The 21,427-nt window shown below is 46.0% G+C and overlaps 2 protein-coding genes across 3 annotated transcripts in view; one reads left to right on the top strand and one right to left on the bottom strand.

Moving 5' to 3' along the window:
- LOC119455534 (uncharacterized) overlaps positions 1–8,913 on the bottom strand; it is a 189,190-nt gene extending 180,277 nt beyond the window's left edge. The window contains exon 1 of the mRNA XM_049669029.1: positions 8,343–8,913. The gene's annotated coding sequence lies outside the window, so the exon portion shown is untranslated. The remainder of the gene's footprint in view (positions 1–8,342) is intronic.
- LOC125946251 (uncharacterized) overlaps positions 1–21,427 on the top strand; it is a 239,011-nt gene that overhangs the window by 15,508 nt on the left and 202,076 nt on the right. The window lies entirely within an intron of this gene.

Genomic DNA, 21,427 nt, shown 5'->3' with positions numbered 1-21,427 from the left:
AAGATTAAAACGGGTTTCAGGTTCCCATAATAAGAACTAAATTAGGTTCCGTTTCACCTTAGGAGTGCAACGTGACTTGCTTACAGGGCTTTCCTACGGAACTCAGTATATGCCGTTCGTTGGTGGCAGAATGAGACTTGAGATCGTCGGTAGCGGTGAGGGAGTCCTGTTCGAGGCACAAATCGTCTCTCAGTACAGTCATTTCATATAAAATTATCGGTCGCTATAGATAACGAACAGATACATTACGTAGGAGACCTTGTCACTAATATATATATTGCTGCTTTCCAATAATTTTTGTTGTAGTAACTAAACCACCAATTTGCCTAGAAATTAAGTGGAAGGGCTCTTACACAGCGCATTTCATGATAAACGCACCATTTATTTCTCGTGTTCATCAAACGTATGTTTTGATCCTCGTAGATAGCAGCTCGGTTTCTTTGCCGCCCAAAGAGTTTCACGCAAGATAATCAAATTCGCGTCGTCTTTTCATTCACCCTGCTTACGCAACACCATATTTCGCCGGAAACCAACTTCGAGTATCCAGGAAACATTCGTCGCCTCCATGACAACTCTTAACCACGAAGATAACTACAATAATAGCAGCTGTAGTGACTCTATGGATATCTCGTTCAGCTGTTTAGAACGAGCTCGCGGGTTGGATTCCCGACCTTATGCAGTGACCACGTTGTGACGAGGGCGTAACGCAAAAACTTTCGCGTACTTAAATTTACATGCTCTTTGACGAATCCCTGGTGGTCAAGCTTATTCTAGAGCTTGAAACACGGCGTGGTTCTCAGTTCCGGTGTTGATTTAGCACGCTAAACTCCATGAATCGATTATTTAACTCAGTTAATACTAACCCCGTCGTAAGAAGCAACAGAATGCTTGAAAAAAAAAAACGTGATCTGATGCATCCTAATTCTTGCAAACTTGGGATACCACTCCTCTCAGATAACAAACGTTCGACTTCATCTACGATCGTCTCGCACATTTCACCTTCTTTCAACTGAACGCAAACGTTATAAGATCGGCGTGCGTGGTCGGCGTTGAATACACGTCGTTATGTAAGCGGCTGCGAAAGCCACCACGTTAATAACTTCGAACGGGTGAGTGCCGTCTGTCGGTTAACGGAACAACGCACACACACACACAGTGGGACGACACGAAATCAGGAAAGTTCACTGACAGTTCCGATGTGCGCACACGTCGTTTTGTACGTCGCCCATTAATGGGGGAGCGCTCCCAAATAAACAAACGACAACAACAACAACAAACAAAAAAGAAACAAGGGAGGATCGCCCACTGCAGCCGTCACGTCATAATTCAATGTGCCACCAGCGCTCGGAAAAAAAGAAAAAAGAGAGAACAGGCTGGCTGCTAAAGCAAGACAGGAATCCCCCGCGGGTTATATGCCTAGCTGTCGCTTCCCTGTTATCGCTCGTCGCTTCCTGCCCCTTGCATAACAAAAAAAGGGAAGGTATAAAATTACGTGAATGCAAGTAAGCGGGCGTGAATACAAGCCCGGAGTGTGGGTTATAGTGAGGACAGAAACACGTAGGGAAAGAAGAAGAACGGAAGAATAAAGCAGCAAGAAATTCCCACGCACCGCCCCGACCTGTCAAGCAGCCAATAAAGATCGCCATCGCTTCGGGGCGCGGCTTTTTCTCCTCCTCGCGTCCATTACTGCGCAGGTGGCGGCGGCTTTCGACGCTTCGAGCGCAGAGAAATTACGGTGACAACGGCCCGTGAGGAGGCCAAAGGGCACACTGCGGAAAATAATAATAAGCGGGGATGTGCACCGCAAAGAGGCGAACGTTGTGTCAAACTCGCGCGGCGACGCTGATTTGACACATTCCGCGCGAACGACGTCGACGAGGGTGCGATGGCCCCCGAAGGCGCCGCGGCGCTCGCTGTGCAGGGAGCGTCGCGAGGACACACAAGTTTCGCGCTTTGACGGCGGCGTCACCTTGTCGTCGAGACGTGCTGCGCGTTCGCCGCGCGGATTTCTCATGCAAGCGCGTGCTCTCTCCACCGTTCACCCTCCGTGTGCGTTCACGCTGTCAGAAGCTGAGGCAGCGGACGCGTTGAGGGAGCGATGGGGTTTCAAGCGCGCAGGGCAGAAAGAAGCACACGCTCTTCTTGCCTTGCTTCAACAAATGGTTGCATTTATACGGTTGAACATGGGTGAGTTATATTTGTACCAAAGGCTTTGGCTTGTCGCTTCTTTTTGTCTTCCGCTAAATCAATCATCAACTTAATTTATTGGCTCAGCGGGGACGTTAGAGTGACGCATCCAAAAAAAAGTTGTGGACGGCGCTTCCATTCCCGACCTGGGACGATTTCTTTCTCGACGGTGAAACTTTCTTTCGGGAGAGCCAGATAAACATGTTTGCAGCAGCATGCTACAATCAAGTACATAATAGTGTGTGTGTGTGTGTGTGTGTGTGTGTGTGTGTGTGTGTGTGTGTGTGTGTGTGTGTGTGTGTGTGTGTGTGTGTGTGTGTGTGTGTGTGTGTGTGTGTGTGTGTGTGGTTAAACTTGAACCTAGCTGCATGTGCACAGCGCAGAGGTGACACCAGGGCGAAAACGAGACGAAGACAAGCGCTGGATGCCTAACTTCTACTACTAAAATGAAACAGCAATTCTACTGAAATGGAGCATAAAAGATTCCAAGGCCCCGAAGTGGCACGTAATTTCGTACAGCTCCTGAAGCTAGCGAACTCTAAAGTTCAAAATTTAGCATCTCTCCGACGCATTTGAGCCATGTGTGTGCAAAAAAGAAGCCGGCCTGGCGTCCGCGAGTCTCCATTTGACATGCTAGTAGTCGCTCCGTTTCCTGTGGCAGAGGCTGTACTACACAAAAGCACTGCCGTTGCCTAAGAAAGAACTGTGCGAAAGATAGCTAGCCGCTCACCATGCTTTTTTCTAAATGTTTCGTCGAAACCACTGCTATTGGACAAGCCCATGAATTGAATGAAACGGCAGAGATGTTGCTTCTGCATTCAACCACAAGCATTATTTACAGTAAGCTAAACTTAACCGTAAAATCCGTAAAACCGTAAAATCCGTTAACTTACCCGTAAAATGGCTGACAACCTTGGCGGAAATCAACTGTCAACCACAGAAAACAATGCCTCTCTGAAGGCTTATGACGTCCCGGTGCTGCTTCCAGCGAACATAACCACATTCCTTCATTCAAGCCTTTGATTTGAAACAATGGCGTCTAGCCTAAAATGGAAGGAGGAAATCAGGTAATGGACAGGACGCCTATCTCGTTAGCGAAGGCATGAAAAGTAAAACTTAGGAAATTTGCAGGCAGAAATTGGAATCGGCTAGCACAAGACGGGGGTAACTGGAGATCGCAGAGAGAGGCCTTCGTCCTACAGTGCATATGAAAATAGGCTGATGATGATGAATATTCCACATTAATCTTCTCCTTCCTCAAAACGGCCAGGACTGGAGGCGAAATGCAAGAACGCCGGTATCTCGTGCATTGGGGGCACGTTAAAGTTCACCCGGTGGTCAAAATTAATGCGGAGTCTTCCACTACGGCATGCCTCATAATCAAATCGTGGTTTTGGCACGTGAAACTACATAACTCAATTAGATGGGCAGGTCCTTGGTGCAAAAGAATCAATTTATCCTACAGCTGTAAGCTCTATACATATATCTATGTTCTTACATTTCTCGGGAGTCGTATTCGTGAACAGGCAATGAAGGAGTCACTGTTTCAGGGAAAATACGCCTCGAATTTCTGATCCCGCCAGTATCCTTGAAACAGCTAGAGACTGACGTGTTTTTTTATTTGTTATTATTCTGACATAATTGATTGTAGTGCCCTTTTTTTGAGCTTTGGCGTTTTGTTCGATAGGAACATTGAAAAAAAAAAGATGTGTAGGGGCGCCCTGTAAGGTCCTATTGACAACGAACACACTGATCTTAAAGCTTCAGCAACAAACAAGCTAGATTCAGCTTTACAGCCAGCGGCTATTTTTCGTAATAACTGTTCTTAATTTTCTACATTCAAATAGCCTAGAGCGGCGGCGCTGGGGAAGCCTATTAATTTAAAATGCCTTTTGAAGCATGCTCAATAAGCATATTTTTTTCATTCTTGCAAGACTGGTTTCGATGTCCTTTATGGCTGCCTTTATTTCATGAAAGCGGGAGTTAACTTTGAACGAAGTTCTGGATTACTTTTGTATCGTTCCCCGTATTAGCTTAGAGACGAAGTGCGAGGAAACAAAAATATTGGCTTAGGCACCAAAGTAACAGAACTTAAATCACTGAGTCATCATTGCATTATGCCGGTGGCTAAATTAAGCCATTTAATCCGGTGGCTTAAAATGGTCACATCATCAAAGCAATCTTCTGAGTCCTGAAGTTTCTGATACTTGGGGCTATCTGGTAAACGGGATTTAGTGCGCGTCAGCATTGAAACCTGCGAAGCCATGACCTAACTAAATGTGGTTATTTTGCGCAGCTTACTGATCGGTGACGCACGTAGTTACGATTTTGTAGGTTGCCCTTCGTGTATTGGTTTATATGCGGCCCTTTCAAGGTGAAGCTAGGGCAGACTCAGCAGTACCATAGTGGTAAAGCCAGTATGAATTCAAACATAAGACGCTTTGGATTTGGTCATATTTCATTGCCCAGTTCTTACCCTATGCATTCATCGTTTTCTTTTTTTCTTTCCTGTTCTCGAGTGTGTGCGCTCATAAATGGATTGCTTTAAAAGTATCCCCGCGAAAGAGAGAAGCGTTCTACCATAAACGCACCGTCTCGTGATTCAGTGGCCTACTCAAAACGGCTCCCATCAGTAGTCAAATTCGTCGGCTTATGGCGATCGACAGTAGCACAGCAGAGCAAGGTGAATTTGGGTTTAACCTACCCGAATACAGCGACAAAGTTTCATGTATTTACACCCTGAGCCGCGCTGACGTACGATATTCAACGTATTGCACACTTGACGAAAGTCCTCTGTGAAAAATACGCACCGTACGGTGCGGCGATGCCAGTGGCACAGCTTGTTCTGTACTTGTTCAGGTCGGTTCCTTGTTTTCTACGTGAGCAATATTCCATTAGGCTTATCTTTCGACAGCCTGTGCGAGGTTGCGCATGTGTGAAAATTTCATATTCAGCTATCAACGTATACATTGCGGTCGACATCATGATCTCTTGTGCTCTGTTTAGCTTTCACGCACACACTTTGTACTGACTGTCTTCTTCTCTTCGCAGTTTAAAAAGAATATAATAAGAAAGCAGGTCGACGTATCTCATAGAGCACAATAGTACAGCCTGCGCCTAGCGCGACAGCCGTCGCCATCTGGTAGGCACCGGCGTAACGCCTTCCGCTTACATATCATGCGCATGCTTGACTGGCTTTTAACTTCCGACTGCCGAATTGCGCGAGGCCACCGTTTCATTAGCGGGTTCATTACTAGGACACGCAATGTACTCAGTCATAATATAACCACCCACATAGTTTTCCGTAGGGCAACATTACGTATCTCCAACAACCTATGTAGGACAATAAGGGTTATGAATGCCGAAACCGGACTCGTTGTAGTGGCTCAGTGACTACGGCGTCGCGCTGCTGAGTCATGGCTGCGGTCCCGGCCGGTGCGGCCGCATTTCGATGCGAGCTTAACGCTACAACGTTCGTTTGCTTAGATTTAGATGTACGTTAAAAAAAACCCAGGAGGGAAAAATAATCTGGTCCCCCACTGCGGCATGCCTAAGAAACAGACCGTGGCTTTGGAACGTATAACGTAAAGAATTCAATTAATTTAAATAATGTTAAAACGGTTGTGATCGTATTTAGTTTGCGAGCACTTAGGTTCGTGTGCACTTACCTCCGTGGAAGCGCCAAATATTCCTACTGCAAGCACGCTGCGCGGTGATACCACTGAACGTCCTGTTTTTAGTGACGAACGTACATTGTTAAATTTTAAGCCGCCTGCGCTCGCTGGCAAGTATAGCTTGAGTTCATGTCTTTCGTGATACCTTAACTAATTATGGCTTATAGAATAAGCATTTTTTCTCATTACGACAGCACGTAGCATGGCTAATATATTACAACGTGATTAGCGGGAATCTGCGATCTTAGTAAGAATTGAGCAGAAGCCAAACAGGCCATGTGTTAGCTGACGCGTTTGGTTTTAAAGATTAGTTCCTCAAAGGTGATTTTTCTAGCCGACAGTCAGCTGAATAGGCTACCGACCCTTGAATTTTCCATCATGACACGCCCTCTTCCCTTTTCCTGCTTTTTTTTGTTATCTAAATCCGTATAATTTCACGGGCGCCAATAGGTGCCTCGGCAGAAATGGTGCTGAATTCAGGCCCTACAAAGGAGGAGGAAAGTAAGATCAGCACCTAGAGGCTGTTCAGCACCTAGAGAACACCCTCTTTTTTTGCCTCGTAGGGTGTGGATCATCTGACCGGCCAGGTGATTACGACAGAGTACCAAAAAACTTCAGTCGCGCCTTCAGAGCAGTAAATGCGAGTTCTTAATTGATTTGAGGTGTCGGCGTGCTGCAAACCTATTCGCTATAGTCTACGAATTCGGTGCCGTTTTGCCAAATAAAGTGCATTCTTAAGAGAACACTGAGAAAACTTCATTCACAGAGAACCTTTAGTTCGCTGGCGTACTAGAGGCTTGCAATTTCGTTTCGTGAACTTGGATAACATGCCCTACGTGGCAAAGATAATTCACACAATCGTAAGCCCGCATGATTTTAGTATTCTCATAGGAGACAGCTAGTATATATATATGTAAGTTCGACAACGCCACTGATAAATCCACTGCGGGATTCTCGGGTCGTTGTGGCGTAGAGTTTCAAACTATAATAACGATAAAAAAAAGAAAAAAAAACTTATTTGGCTTTAGTATATCCGCGTGGCACAATTATGGCCGCTGCGTCGGCGTTGCAATTACAGCCGATCCATGAATATGTCTATATAGTTTAATCTTTTTGTTTAAAACACTCAAGATTGTGGCTTTCTACGAGAGCGTTGTCGAAATTGAATTCATGTCGTACTTAATTTTTCATTTGTATTTTTTTTTTGAAGTGATAAGTGTCCCTGTGCGTTTCATCGCAAACAGTCGATAGATTTCAGAGAACTGCGTATAAAATAATCAAAAGTATTCGAAACGATCAGCCTCCGTTTGGTGTTGCCCATATAATATCCAGATCCACCGACCGGCACGCATGCCGCCAAACATGTCACGATTTACTTCTTAGCTGAAAGTCTTGTAATAAACCGAACGTAGAACACTCATCTCCCCCAATGTGCCTGCTAGTACACAGCAGAACAGAATGAGGTCATAAGGTGATCTCTCAGTAAAGCCTAACGGCATTACTATTCTTATTCTGGTTACGCTACTGTATCGCTAGATATTCCTCGAGTAAGCTTAACCTAAAACTTCATCGATTGTGGTATTCCGCTTTCGAAAAAAGTGAGGTGGCCGAAGCTTGACTTCCAACACAGTCCGACTATACACAGAAAACTTCATAGGCTACAACTGTGCGAAAATGAATACATATGATATATTTTACTGTAGGGAACTTTGTTCGTCATTAAGAAATTTTTCAGTGGTTATAGCGCACGATTATTTTGATAGAGTGATTTAAAAAAAGAAAAAAAAGGTCCAGTATATAAAAGGCCGCTACGGAACTTCATTAGAAACATTATCTTTGCGAAAGGCAGTGAGGTAAGACGTTCAGTCTTAATTTACCTTCACGAAAGTAGACACAATTTTTCCCGCATTAGCGTGGCACTTATTAGTTTTTCTTGATCGCAAAGCGAATAAATATTAGCGAACTTTTTGTCTCATTTTGGCTCAGTAATGAAGATGAGCGTTTTCTAACGGACTGCTCACAGCTGTGCTGGCAGTTTCGTCTAGCAGCACAAACGCTGCGTAACTACGCTAAAATATTGTGACAGATAGTGTCCGCAGTTTTTCACATTGTTTAGACGTCATATAAGAAGGAAATGCACGAAGTTATCATTGTTTTAGTGAGACATGGGTAGTGCACGTGACTAAGTTCCTTGGTGGACAACTGCCAAACTGGTAAATCCTAGTTTTGTTGCGCAGTGTGAGCTATAGCGAATGTGGAGTTCCGAAAAGACTTCGTTGCTGCAGGGCTACAGATGACATCTGAACGCACTGCCTAATCTCGTTCATGATTTCACAGCTTAGAAGCCGGCACGTGACAACGAATGTTAAATTTGCTAGAGATCTCCATCGCCAGACAGGCGTCCAACTGTTCAATCTAACCTTTTAAGAATGTATTTTGTCCCTGTAAAAGCCGCGAGCAAAGAAACAGTGCTGGACCAACCTCTTCAGAAGCTGAAGAGCTTCCTGGTCACACACCGTGCACCGCTCCAGGGGACAGAAGTTCCTCAAACAGTACGGCACAATGTTCACTGGAGACGGCGAGGAAATTGGCTGCACGCCGTAACTGCGGCACTAGTCGGATGGAGCAGCTTTTTCTCCTCCGCCCCACAGAATCGAAGAGAAGACGCACACAATCGTGCCTCAGCGATCCTCTTCAAAACCTTCAGCACAAACACCTGGCAGGCCTGGACTTCGCTGGTCGCAAGACAGGAGAGAGACACCTTGTCGCGTTCCCTCCAGCGTGTCTCGTTTTCAAAAGCCCGCCTGCGTCGGTCGGCGCACAGACGAGCACGAACGAAAGCGCGGGCTCGTTTCCCCGGGAAGTCCCCGGCCTCGAGATAGCGAACTGAAACCGCCGCGCGCGCTTTTCCAACAAGCGCTCCGACGAGCGCGACGATCGAGGCTCTCCTCGCTCCAGGAGCGCCGGCGACAGTGTAGCGCCTTCCACTCGCTGGTACACGAGTAGCGGGCCCGACTACTACCACGCGTTCTGCCCTCTCCTCTCTCATTCGGGCTTCACCCCTCTCCTATCGGTGCGCACCCCGAGTCGGCGCCGGCGCTGCCGATCGCGTCCGCGGACTCTGCGGTGCGCGCACCCTTCTCGCCTACTCTTCCTCCCCCCCACCTCCCTTCTCTTCGAGACACGCTGTGCTGGCCGCACCGCCGCCCTGGTGTCAGACTCGCGAATGGCCGCAGTCCGTGATCGCTGCTGTGCCTGTGCGTGCAGCTAGACACCTCCCCCTATCCCCCCCTCCCCCCCGCACCCTCCCTTTCTCAAGCTATCTCTCTCTCTCTCTCTTGCCGAGACGCGCGCGTTCACCGGACGCCACGGAACACAAGACGCGGCAGGCAGCGCGGAGCGGTGTGCGGCGCGTCAGGATCGGCGGCCCTACCTGTATCGGCTCGGTCTCCGCCGCTGGTCTTTTACTCTCTTCGGTATCGCCGCTTGCGCTGTTCTCTTGCGAAAGCCTTCAACTTTTCTTTGCGCAGTACTTACCTCGTCAGGTGAGCTGGAGAAAGAGCGAGGAAAGGAAAAAAGGAATCATAAAGGGGGAGCAAGTGGCTGGAGGGACGCCGGGGCTTCTTCTCTTCACCGTTGGCTGTGTGTGCGTGCGTATGTCGCTTATCTGCGGCACTGTACGAGCCGGCCGTGATAAACGGTTTATAGGCCGAAACGAAGCGTCGTGCTTTGAGCGAGAGAACTCTCCAGCGCGGCGCACTTTCTGTATTCTACAGCTTGATCGGTCTTTTTTTTTCCTTTTTTTTTTCTCCTCTCTGGCTCATTTCTTTAACGCCCCCACAGACGCGGCGGCGAGTTCGCAAATGTGCGTGCGTAGCCCTACCTACGCGGGCACCTTCTCTTTCTTTCTTTATTCCTATTTAGTTATTTTTCTTTCTCTGATGTTCTCCGGTTCTGCTGGATTGCGCTCGCCCCACCCCACTGCCAACTCTCAATATTTTGTTTTAGAGATTGAATTTTTAACCTTCTGATGTCTGCTCCCCGCTTGTTTACCTGGCAAAAAAAAAAAGGAAAAGAAAAAGAAACTAAAAGCTAGGCAAGGATGGTTGCGAGGTTTTCGGCCAAGAAAACGGTGTGTGTGTCGGAGAGAAAGCTGGTGAACATACGGAAGTCGGCCCCGCTGCGCGTTTCGCGCGGATTCGTCCCAGCCACGCTGTTCAGGCGATAAGCGAACCGGAGAGGGAAGGGAGGTGCACGCCGGTGGAGATTTATCGAGTTTCACTGTTATTATTTTCGGCCCGAGTAAAGCGGCGGATAGAGCAGATGCCCGCGTGTGTGTGTAAGTTGGTGAAGTCCACCAGTGTTTCACTGGCTTCATGCTGGAAAGAAAATCACGGGAACATTCTTTTTCTTCTTACTTGTTTGTTTCGGTTTGCACTCCTTCGTTTGGATTCGTTCCCGCCTCCGAGAAGTGAGAATAGACGAGTGTCCAGGACATCATGGCACTGCGATAGCTTGATTTGTTATTTGCACTTTCATTCTGTGATGCAAGGAAATCTTCAGCTATAGGCGACAGGAGCAAAGCATTACGATGACGTAAAGAAAATCTAATAGAAAGAAGGTTCTGTTTGCAACAGCCGGTAACTGACCTTGGCCGCGGCAACGCGTCAGCGAGTGAAACCAATACTTGTAAGTGATACAGCGTTTTCAAACACAAAGAAAGCTACTAAGGGCATTCGACTCTCGTGGCAATCAAATACCAAACGAACAATGTACGTTACTCCAGCCGCGGAGACGCATAAAAGGCTGCGTATTTGTTTTAGCAACACGAGCGTGGGACTTTTCGTGAGCTGTCTTCCTACGAACCTCGACAAGGGAAACTGGTCGGGTGTTCCGTAACAGCCTGCAATTAATTGCGCAATGCGTGCCGTGTTGCATCTTTCGTAACCTCTCTGTCTTGTGGAGGGAACAAATTGCAGATTGCGGCGCATCTCTTAAGCTGGTTCTCTACACCTGTAAGTTGGAACGTATACTGAGAGAGAAGATCCCAAAGCCCGCAATTCAGCGCCATCTGAAATGATTAAACGAGAGTGGTATTTCTTGTCTTCAATTCCGAGTTTTCTGGCGAAACAGCGGCCTTTCAGACCACGCAGACAAGCCAATATTTCAAGTCGTGCATGAAACATGAATATATCGTAATGGCCAATGAGAATTGTAGTGTCTTTCGTATTGCCTTTAAAGAAAAGCACTACCAATAATTATAGCTTACCCAGTGTTAATTTGTCATCTTCTCATTTGTAGAAGTTATTATTTGATGAATACCGATACCCAGAACACACCTGTGTGTGTGTGTGTGTGTGTGTGTGTGTGTGTGTGTGTGTGTGTGTGTGTGTGTGTGTGTGTGTGTGTGTGTGTGTGTGTGTGTGTGTGTGTGTGTGTGTGTGTGTGTGTGGCGCAGAGCACTACAGACAAGTGGAGCTACAGTATGTGTTGTTGCATTGGTTGGCTTTTTCCTGTAGCACCAAAGCTATGCGCAAAGCACGCTTTACAGGTCGTAAAAGCAGGTGCTGTGGACATTGAGTGAGTACGGACTTCTTATAGCTATAGCAATTATATGGCCTCTCCAGGCAAACATCCTCCGCCGTCATCGCTGCCATGATGAGTTCGTACCGTATGCTGTAGGTGCGATGGAAAGCGTTCGAGGGAAGTCGAGAGGCTTGATGCGCGCTGTCTTCCTGAGTTCCCAAGAGACAGGGGATGGGTGCAGCGCTCCGCGATGTGATCAAGAACGCACAAAGAGTGAATCGTGGTGGCAGGCGAGCGCTCGTCTCCTCCTCCAGCCCTGCGTGGATGCGTATGGCCGTACAGTACGTACGGGGCCCACGTGCCCAATCCTGCAGGTAATTTTCGGCGGGTGCAAACCCTAGGCAAGCCAGGATCGCTGGTGTTTGCAAGTACGCTGTTGCCCCGCGCGCCTAGTGTTGATGGTCCAGTAATATGAAGTTTCGGTGACGCCTTGAAGCGAGCGGCAGCGCAAAGCGTTCGTTACTAGCTGCCGGTGCTTTTCATCACGCCAGCTTTGTCACAGCGAGCGTTCGTGGTTATCGAGTGAGATCTGTGCATGTTTGCCTGTGCGTACGTGACATCATACTTGTGAATTTATTTAGTGTGGGAATGGTTACTGCAGTTCATGCGGCTGATAAAGCTCGCACCTTACTTTGAGCCGATAAAGCCTCACCTTACTTTATGTAGTTGTCTAATACTTTGCAACCGCTATCAATGCTTCGCCTTTAGGTCATAACCGCGATTTTTTTTTCTTTTGAGCCAGCAGTCCTTGATCTAAAATTGGACTGAGAGGAATAAAACTATATTGGTAATGTGCAGTGCACGGTACATATATAGGACGTCCCGGCTAACGTTAGCTAAAAATTAAACGCAATGAAAGACTTAAGTATAAGTCCTACGGTGTTCACTCGTTATAATTGTGACAACTGAACATCGTAGCTTTTATAATTCTATCTTACACTGTTTTATATATATTTTTTCGTTGGCCAGCTTGGCTAACGTTGGCTGCGACACACGGTATAGCACCGGCTTTTTCTCCTTCACGTGTTTCCTGATTCTCGCACTAGGAGGCATGCAAGTGTATCGTTTACACCACCTGAGGTCGCTCCCTGACTGCCAGATGCTGTAGGGCTGAAAAAAGGTTTGCATAACACCATCTTGTGTACTTCTGGGCGCGTATCCATAAAAAGCTCTTGCACGAGAGCATGTTCGTAAGGGAACATGTCAACGCATCCTAATACTGGATATCGCGTCATCACAGTTTTTAAAGCCTGTGTAGTCAAGTCTTCAATAATAGGAACGACACCACCCGCGAACTTTTGCTTAAGTCGATGCTTTCTTTGGTTACCTTCCCGGGTTTGTCGTGGATGTTTGATGTTGAGTCGGTCGGTATCACGACACGGTTATTTGTGGGTGCATGTGTATGAAGAATAAATGTGTGCCCGATACAAGTACCAGCAAGCGGGCTTATGTAACCGTTGTATGCTGCCAGTACTAAGTAGTGCCAATACGTACACCTTCTTCCTGCGTTAAAAAAATCAATAGATTCTTTGAAACAGGATCATATAATGTCGGCTCACAGGTATCTCAAAAGCACACTGTCCTGCTAATGAAATAATGCAATAAATTCAACGGATTATTTGATTTACTTGATTTTCCTTGACTTATTCATTCGGTACGTGCTGCTAGGTGTGTGCCTATTTTTTGCCAATTCTCCGGAATGGCTATGTCCAACTGTGAAACAAGGGCTACAATATATTTAAATGTAGCTGGACATCGCTGTTTACACATCTGACACTCTGCAACCTCCCAGTTTCGCGGTTTTATTTCGGCATATCTAGTGAATGCTGTAGTGCGTAAACATACAAAAATTACACGAGAATGAAGCTTTGACCTTCGTGGCGGATAAGCTTAAACATCGCGCGAGATGTAGCGTTGCATAAAACGAAAGAAAACAAGTTAGTACGCTTCCCCGTACCGATATGTGTCAGAAATTGGCTTGCTCGCGAAGCTTTAAAGACGGTTCACTTCATGGTTGAGAAAAGCTTGAACTAACCCATCAATCGCCTCACCTGTATTTATAATTTAACATTTTACTCGCTCATTTTCTTTATATTTTTACTTTCTTTCTTTTCACTTTCCTCTTAAACGTTTTATTCCCCTTCCTCCTCCCAATGTAGAGTGGCATGTCAGTGTTCGTATGCATGTCGACAATAACATATGCCTACTAATAAACAGATTATCTCTCTCTCTCTCTTTTAAACGCTTCGCTAAAGCTTCGCTTGACATAGATTCTAACATGTGTTGAATCCGCTAATTTCTATTTTCTTTTTCTATTCCGCCTTCGTCTCTGCGCGCAGGTTGCATGTGCTTTCACAGTAATAGCTCTATACAAACCTCACAGCGGCGTTCCTGGCGGTGTCATTGATCGTCACCATCAGCTATCCTTTCATGCATTTGATGAGGTAACACAAATTTACTATGTTACGGCTTCACACCGCGAAACTTTGTTTCCAATCTCAGCATAGTCGCACTGCTGGAAATGTGTCCCTACCCTTCCTCAGCAGCCCCCAGCCTCTCTGCATACATCTAATTAAAGTTCATAACTGGATATTATCTGCCCCACCTGTCGGCAGTGTGAGCAAAGCACCCGTATGCTGCTTAACAAAAGCAGCAGACGAATAACGCATGAAGCCGCCTTGCAACGATCCTCAGCGAACGCTGTTGAGCGTGGACCGCTGCACAAATAAACGGGTCGCAGAGCTGCTTGTGATTGACAAGCGCACAAGAAAAAAGAAGTCAAACATAATCGATAGGGGAACAGCGCAAAAAACACAAGTTACAAGAAGGGAGGCACACACCAGCGTGACTGACGACTGAATTCTTTATTCAGAAAGGAACACAAATATATACCTAAAGAAAAGAAGGGTACATCACTGCGCATGGCCAAAAAAAAAAGTGAGACAGCAATTAGATTTTCCCCGAATCATTGCGGTTGTTAAGATATGTTACTTCTGCCTCAGGCAAGACGGAGTGCTGACGCAAGGCGCACCATTCCTTGCTACAGCAGCAGCCTCAAGTATTTCCCGTGCACAAGCGTCTTTTTGGCCATGCGCAGTGATGTACCCTTCTTTTCTTTAGGGATATATTTGTGTTGCTTTCTGAATAAAGAATTCACTTGTCAGTCAGCGCTGGTGTGTCTCCCTTGTCTTTCGTATTTTCTTTTTTTTTTGCGCTGTTTCCCTGTTGAGTATGTACCGACTAGCCCAAGCCTCTACGGTGTTGCAAGTCAAACATAAGCATGCCGTGCCGCCAATTGTAAGCATTTTTCTATACATGTTGAGCAAGAAGGGAAACCGAGCACCTCCATTTTTGTTAGTTACAATCATATTCCCTCCTGTAGTAGTGGGCAGTGTGCAAGAGAAGAGGCAGGTGAGGACGATAAGAAAAGGGCGCGCAACACGGAAAATTGAAACGGCTATCGCGAGGCTGCGCTGCCGTATACCTAAGTTAAAGTTCTACTTGCACAGGCCTGGTCTGGTCCCCTCATCATTATGCTTATTCTGTAGTGAAGCAGAGACAATAGACCATTTCTTGTTGTCTTGTACGCGTTTTTCTGCAATAAGAAAAACACTACTGGAAATCCTGCTTCGCAATATCGGCCCAGGTTTATCGGAGCCTGTGATCATATCTTTTGGAGCCTCTATTATTGGGTTCAGCCACAGAAATGCTTGCTTGGCAATCCAAAATTATCTGATTTATTCTAATCGATTACCATGCTAGAATGATTTCCCGCCTCCCCACCATAGTATTCTTTTATTCGTTTACTTCTTTTTTTTACGTGTTAGTTTTTCTTTCTTCCCTTTCACAAAATCTTACTTTCTAAGCTGCAGCCTTCAAATCGTTAATTCCCTTGTTTTTGTACACCGACTATAACACCCGACTCATGGCCAATCCCCCACTGTGGGTGTGCGCCACAACCACTCAGGTCAACAACAACAACAATTACCCGTGCTCGAGAGCCAGGGCCAAACGAAGTGTTTTCAGGAGCCAGATCCTCTTATAGTTAACGGCGCCAGTGCCCTTTTTTTGGATACGTGACAACATAAAGCGAACAGACAATGAATCCAAGCAAAGCCTAGGAATTGACCAGAGAAATCGGCTATGGTTTTATCGAAATGTAGAAGCAATAAGGAAAACGGAAATGAAAATGGACGAAAATACAAATTGCCTCTGGTGCAGACCGACCCAACTTTCGCGTTACGCGTGCGGTGCTCGATCAATCACTATAAAGTATAGTCCGCTTAAACGGAACTCAATGAACAGAAGAAAGTGTTCCGTTTATCCGAAGTTTAGTTTAGGCGAAGAATACAAAAATTAAAAACAATCGTTTTTTTTCTGTGTTTTCTTTTTTTGAACATTTTACAGTGCTTAACAAGCCTACGTTATTGGTCTCTGTGTCGAACATCTTCACTTGTGTGTGAGCCAATAAGTAAGCTTTTCGCTTGATTGCTTCTTGAACGCCTCCTCAAAACGCTTGTACATTGTATTGCACGGGAACGCCAGCCTATGGCAAATTAATTCGGAAGCTGTTACCTAAAATGTTCCTCCTGGGTATTAAGTCAGATGCATTGTGAATTGTATAAAAATGCTTTAATCGTGTTTGCCGTCACCCGTCAGCTTGCCATCATCCTTCGGTCCGCCTACCATCAGCTTTGGAGAAAACTGGTGCTAATTTGGCCTAGACCGTGGTCTCACAAGCGACGAAAGGCACCCTCGAACTGTATTTGGAATACCGCTTACATGAAAATTCTGCACGCAGCGCCAAAAGGCCAACTAAGCACTTAATGCTACATCTGTAGCTATATCTTTTCGCAAGGAGAAACGTGTTTTATAATAATAAACGTGAGGAGAACGTTACTTTGCCCAATAGACAGGGACACGTTGCTTTCAGCACCCGACTGTGGTATTTCAACAAAAAAGTTGGCTTCTCACTTTCATTGAGTCACAATACGTAATAAGTAGAGACCGGAACTTAAGGCATAAAGAATATTTTTCTCTTACATCCGTATTGTACCATATACCAACACTAAAATATTTCATAGCTACCACCGCTAGGCACCTCGCAAACATGTAAAGCGCTTCTTTTTTTTTCATTTTTTGTGTATGTGCATGTTTCAATGTGTAATGTATAGCAATGTATAAATAAATGAGTGAATAAATCAATGAATAAATAAATAAATGAATAAATAAATAAATGAATGAATGAATGAATGAATGAATGAATGAATAAATAAATAAATAAATATTTTGCACGAACTTTGGGTCTCGTAATAGTTTAGAGGCACTCTTATTATGACTATAAATGCCTATTTTGATGTTGGTGCCTATATTGAATTTTCAGAGCCTAAAAAGGCTTTTTCTGTAGAGTTGCGATCTGGGTCAGTTGGTACATATTCTTGAGTATTAAACCAGTCAAAAAGGCGAAGTACAGAGAAGAGACGTGGCACACATATAGACTGGATTGCGACTGGAATGGCACACACAACGACTGCTTTTTCTGTTTTGCCCTAGCGTTACTTTGTTCATAATGTTATCACTCACTGGGGGACTTGACTGAGAACAGCCTGTTATAACCACAAATACTTTGTCGGTGTAATGGCTACAATCAGGGGCGTAGCCAGGGGGGGGGGGGGGGGGGGGCTGATGTGGCTTCAGCCTCTCCCCCCCCCCCCCCCCCCCCCCAATTTTTTCGTGCTGGCATGCACTGCCGACCAAAACTACCACCGACGCCGGGAATCATTCTGGATTTTGTCTACAATGTCTTTTTCACGCTCGAAAAGAGATTTCGGCACGAACATTGCGGATTCGGGCTGGATTTCGTGGCAACGCCCTTGCACCTGCAGTCACGTAACGCAAGGAGCCCCATCCGAGCACAAACTTTCACGGGCTTTTCGATAGCGAGCGGGCGCGTTGCCGCATCTCGCAGCGGCCGCGGAATCTACGGAGCGCATGGATTTCAATTACGAAACTTTATGGATATAAAGTTCCCATAAACTTTTGACGCGAAATGGGCACAGACATTTCCAAAGGCGTGCTTTAAAGCATTTTCAATTCTGGAACTTTATGGGGTTAATGTTATTATAAACTTGGGCCAACATGCGCGCACTGGAGCCCTCGTGTCCAAGCCGTTCCAGAAATGGAAGTACGCGCTCGCAATCTTCCACACACACGAAAATGCTAAATATCACCGTGACTGTCAGCTAGCAGCTGATAATTTTCTCCAATCATTTTCAGGAAGCGTGCCCAATGTGATTGATCAGCTGGACCAGGGCAGGCAAAGTAAAATATGAGAAAACAGAAGAAAGTAAACGGCCTATTATTGAGGACTTTTTTTGCGGGCGACAAGGTCTGGCTCTCCGTAGCCACAGGGACATGCAGTGGCCCTATGGATTTAAGCATAGCCCCCGCTGAAAATACAGGTATTTTCAGAGCGCTTCATCGCATGGGAGCTGATTGTGGAGATACATATCCGAAGAACCATTTGGAAAGTTTCCCCAGTAATGCCTCGTATTTAATCCCAGATGCACGAAACCAAATTATAAAAATTTGTGCTAAAATTATCAAAAAAAGCCTAGATGCAAAAGCAAGCTGCTTCTTCATACTTCCTGACGAAACGACGGACATCGCTGGAATCGAACAGCCTACTGTTTGTGCAAGGTACCTAAACAAGTATGCCAACGACATCGAGGGAGTGTTTTACGTTTTAGCACGGGAATAGATGCCCATCTCTCATTGCGACTGCGGGTTCTATGTAAATGTGTAAATACTGCTGACAGATTCTAGTCACCCTTCCAGTGACCACTTCCAGCGCAGAGAGACATATTTTTAACATGAGGTTACTAAAAAACTACTTGCGCTCTACAATGTCTGTGAACGCATGGTTAGGCTGGCGCTTCTACACACCCACAGAGACGTCGGCATCAACGTGTCAGAAGTCATTGACCGCTTCGCTCAACTTCCCCGCCGAGAGAAGTTGGTCCTTTAGATAGCGAAGCAGCAAAAATCAATGCAAGTAAAAAGCTCTGTTCCATCAGGTACATAAACTCGTAATTATAAAAACGTATGACTGTTCATTAGCTTTTAAGACCGCAGAAAATTTCACCATTTATTGTAACAGTTAGCATCATGATCAAAATTATCATGCGAATACGAAAATTACGAGGACATCAATAACCAATTTTGACCGACCGTGCTCATTGAAAGCCCGGCCCACGCAGCGTTTCCCAACAAACACACTGGGATATTGGGTAGTTCAACTTGCCGCATCATCTGTGGCTTTCGTTTGTCCTTTTCTTTCCTTTCTGGCTACCTGCTTTTACTTCTTTTTTTAAGCAAAGCAATAGCCTTCTTTGATTTTGGGCGCATAATAATTGTTGCCGCTGTGCAGGCAGCTAAAATGCACATTTTCGTACTGATTACTGCACCTTCCTCTATTATTCTACCCATATGGTGCTGTCGCGACCGCAGCATGGCTCAAGTACATATCACGATCGTCTGTCTTTCTATGCGTAAAGTTTACTATCTGTGACTGAGCAACATGCTTATTTGTCTTGTTTGACGCATTATATACAGTGATGTCTGCTTAAATACGTACATTTGTTGAAGACTTATACGTATCTTTAAATAGCTTGTTGCGAGGTTTTGTGTATAGAAGCAGTGAACTTTGTTTCCAGCGACTCCTTTTTTTTGCCCTTTAGCGAGTTGTATCTTCGCATTTGTATATTCCATTCTATCTTCGCATTTCTAATGTATATTTTGCAGAACTCCTACTTTTTATTTGTACTCACTGTTGCGAGTATAATCACGGTGTAATTACAATGCACGACCAGTTAAGCTGCTCCTGCACAATCTATTGCAACGAGGGACAGCGTCATTGAGGTTTTTTTCCTGGCCGTTGCATATGTATAAAAATATAAACAACGTTCTTGAATGAACAAGATTCATCAAAATATTTGTCCTAGAATTATTCATTTCATGGCCTTTACATTTTTCATATCAGCTACATGCACTGCTTTGCTGGTTTCGACCTGATATTGTTCTAAAGTTCGTGTGATATTTTCTTTACTTATTACAAAAGATTACACCATCTTCCCGTTGGGGAACCCTGAGCAGTATGCTCAATGTAGTTTTCACACTACTAAAAACTACTCAATGTAGTTTTATCAGCTCTATAAACTTGGACATGCAGCAGCACCAGCAACGCGCAGAACTGTTGTCGACGCCGCGAGTGCGATCCAATTCATCGCTCAATCATATGGGTCCCCGGCCACCAAGGCATGCCAGGTAACGAAGCCGCCCATGAGGCAGCCCGCGCACTTACTTACCGGGCACCAGGCATCACTTGGGTGGACCTTGACCCAGATCACAGCCCTTTTCTTTCTTTTAAAGATAATACTGAGCACTATCGTGCCGAACACCGGCGTTACCCGGTTCCTATAAAGGGGCTGGGTAAAGCTGGCGAACGAACTTTCCTTAGGCTCTTTACACACACTCTGCTGTGCCCGGTGGTTCTCAAGCACTTTAATCCTTCTTTTGACGGCCGCTGCTCATTCTGTGGGGAGGTGGCCGACACCTTCCACATGATTTGGGCATGCGGGCAAAATCCTTCTATCCCCCCCATCACCCCTTCCCCTACCCGAGAGGACTGGGAGACGGCCCTGCTCGGCTGCCAGGAACTATCGGCCCAACAAGCCCTAGTTCGGCGGACCTGGGCAGCGGTCAAGACCAACAGGGTCCGGGAATGAGGGACTCCACCCAGTATTGCAAGGGGCGCGACCCACTAGAGGCCTCTCCCCCAGCACCTCTGTGTATATATAGCCCCATAAATGCTTTTCACCACCACCACGCCGTCGGCGTTTTGCCCGCGTTCGCACCGAACGCGCGCGGCGTTGGTGACTGTTGCCTGTGCCCCTGGGGCGCCTACCATCGCGCCTCTAACCTAAGCTGCTTCGCATTATCGCACGCGGAGCCGCAGGTGTTGCCATTCGTTGTGCAATCAGGAGAGGAGAGGAGCGTTGGAGAGGAGAGGAGATGAGACAAGGAGAGGAGGGGGAGGAGGGAGGAGACAAGAAGAGATGAGGAGGGGGAGGAGGATGCGCATGCGCAGTAGGGGTGTGGACGCCACACGGCGGAGGGAGGGAGGGAGGGAGTGACATAGCTCCGACCATAAGCTGCTTCGCATCTAATAGACAAAAACGCGAAAGCATTGATATCAGTGATTTCTGCCACAATTTTTGGGGCGTACGAATATATGCTTTTATGAAAAGATACATATTTAACTTGACAGTACATAGCGTTCAATAATTCGTTTGCAGCATCTAATATACAATGGCATTGGCACTGCAGTTATTATTTATGCATTTGATCCCTCGACAACTTCTATAAGGAGGAGGCCGCGCTGCAACCTGAGCCCCCCCCCGAGCAAAATTTCTGGCGACGCCACTGGCTACAATTAACAGTTCTGAAGCAACGAGAGCACAGCAAACAAGGATTTAATATGTACAAGGACGGTATAGCCATGAGTCACCGGCAAGACGTATGATAACGCGAAAAAACACGAAGACGCTGACCGAAGACAAAGCCAAGGGACCCACAGTCGAGCAGCACGTGAAGCGCGTGAAGCGCGAAAAAACAAAGAAGCAATGAAGAAAAAGGGGATGCAAGCGATGATGAGCATCCCTGAATGGACCGATACTATCGCTCCTTCCAGTGGTGGCACAAATAACAGCGATCCGATATCGGAAATAAACAATTCGTAGAGATATCATGGAAACAATAACATCACGGACTGAATTTCAGCACCTAAAATTTCCGTGGAAAATTCATTAGTGTCCATGAAGACAATCGGAAGTCATCCTTACAAAATTACGTTGCCGTGTCCCACCATTAAACCTATATTTACACAGGGCTGGTCTGTCGATATCGCCACTTTGTCAATT

The sequence above is a fragment of the Dermacentor silvarum genome, chromosome 6 (genome assembly GCF_013339745.2).
Source record: "Dermacentor silvarum isolate Dsil-2018 chromosome 6, BIME_Dsil_1.4, whole genome shotgun sequence".
Lineage (NCBI taxonomy): Eukaryota > Metazoa > Arthropoda > Arachnida > Ixodida > Ixodidae > Dermacentor > Dermacentor silvarum.
Note: the sequence above shows the minus strand (reverse complement) of the source record. Positions and strands in the feature narration are given on the sequence as shown.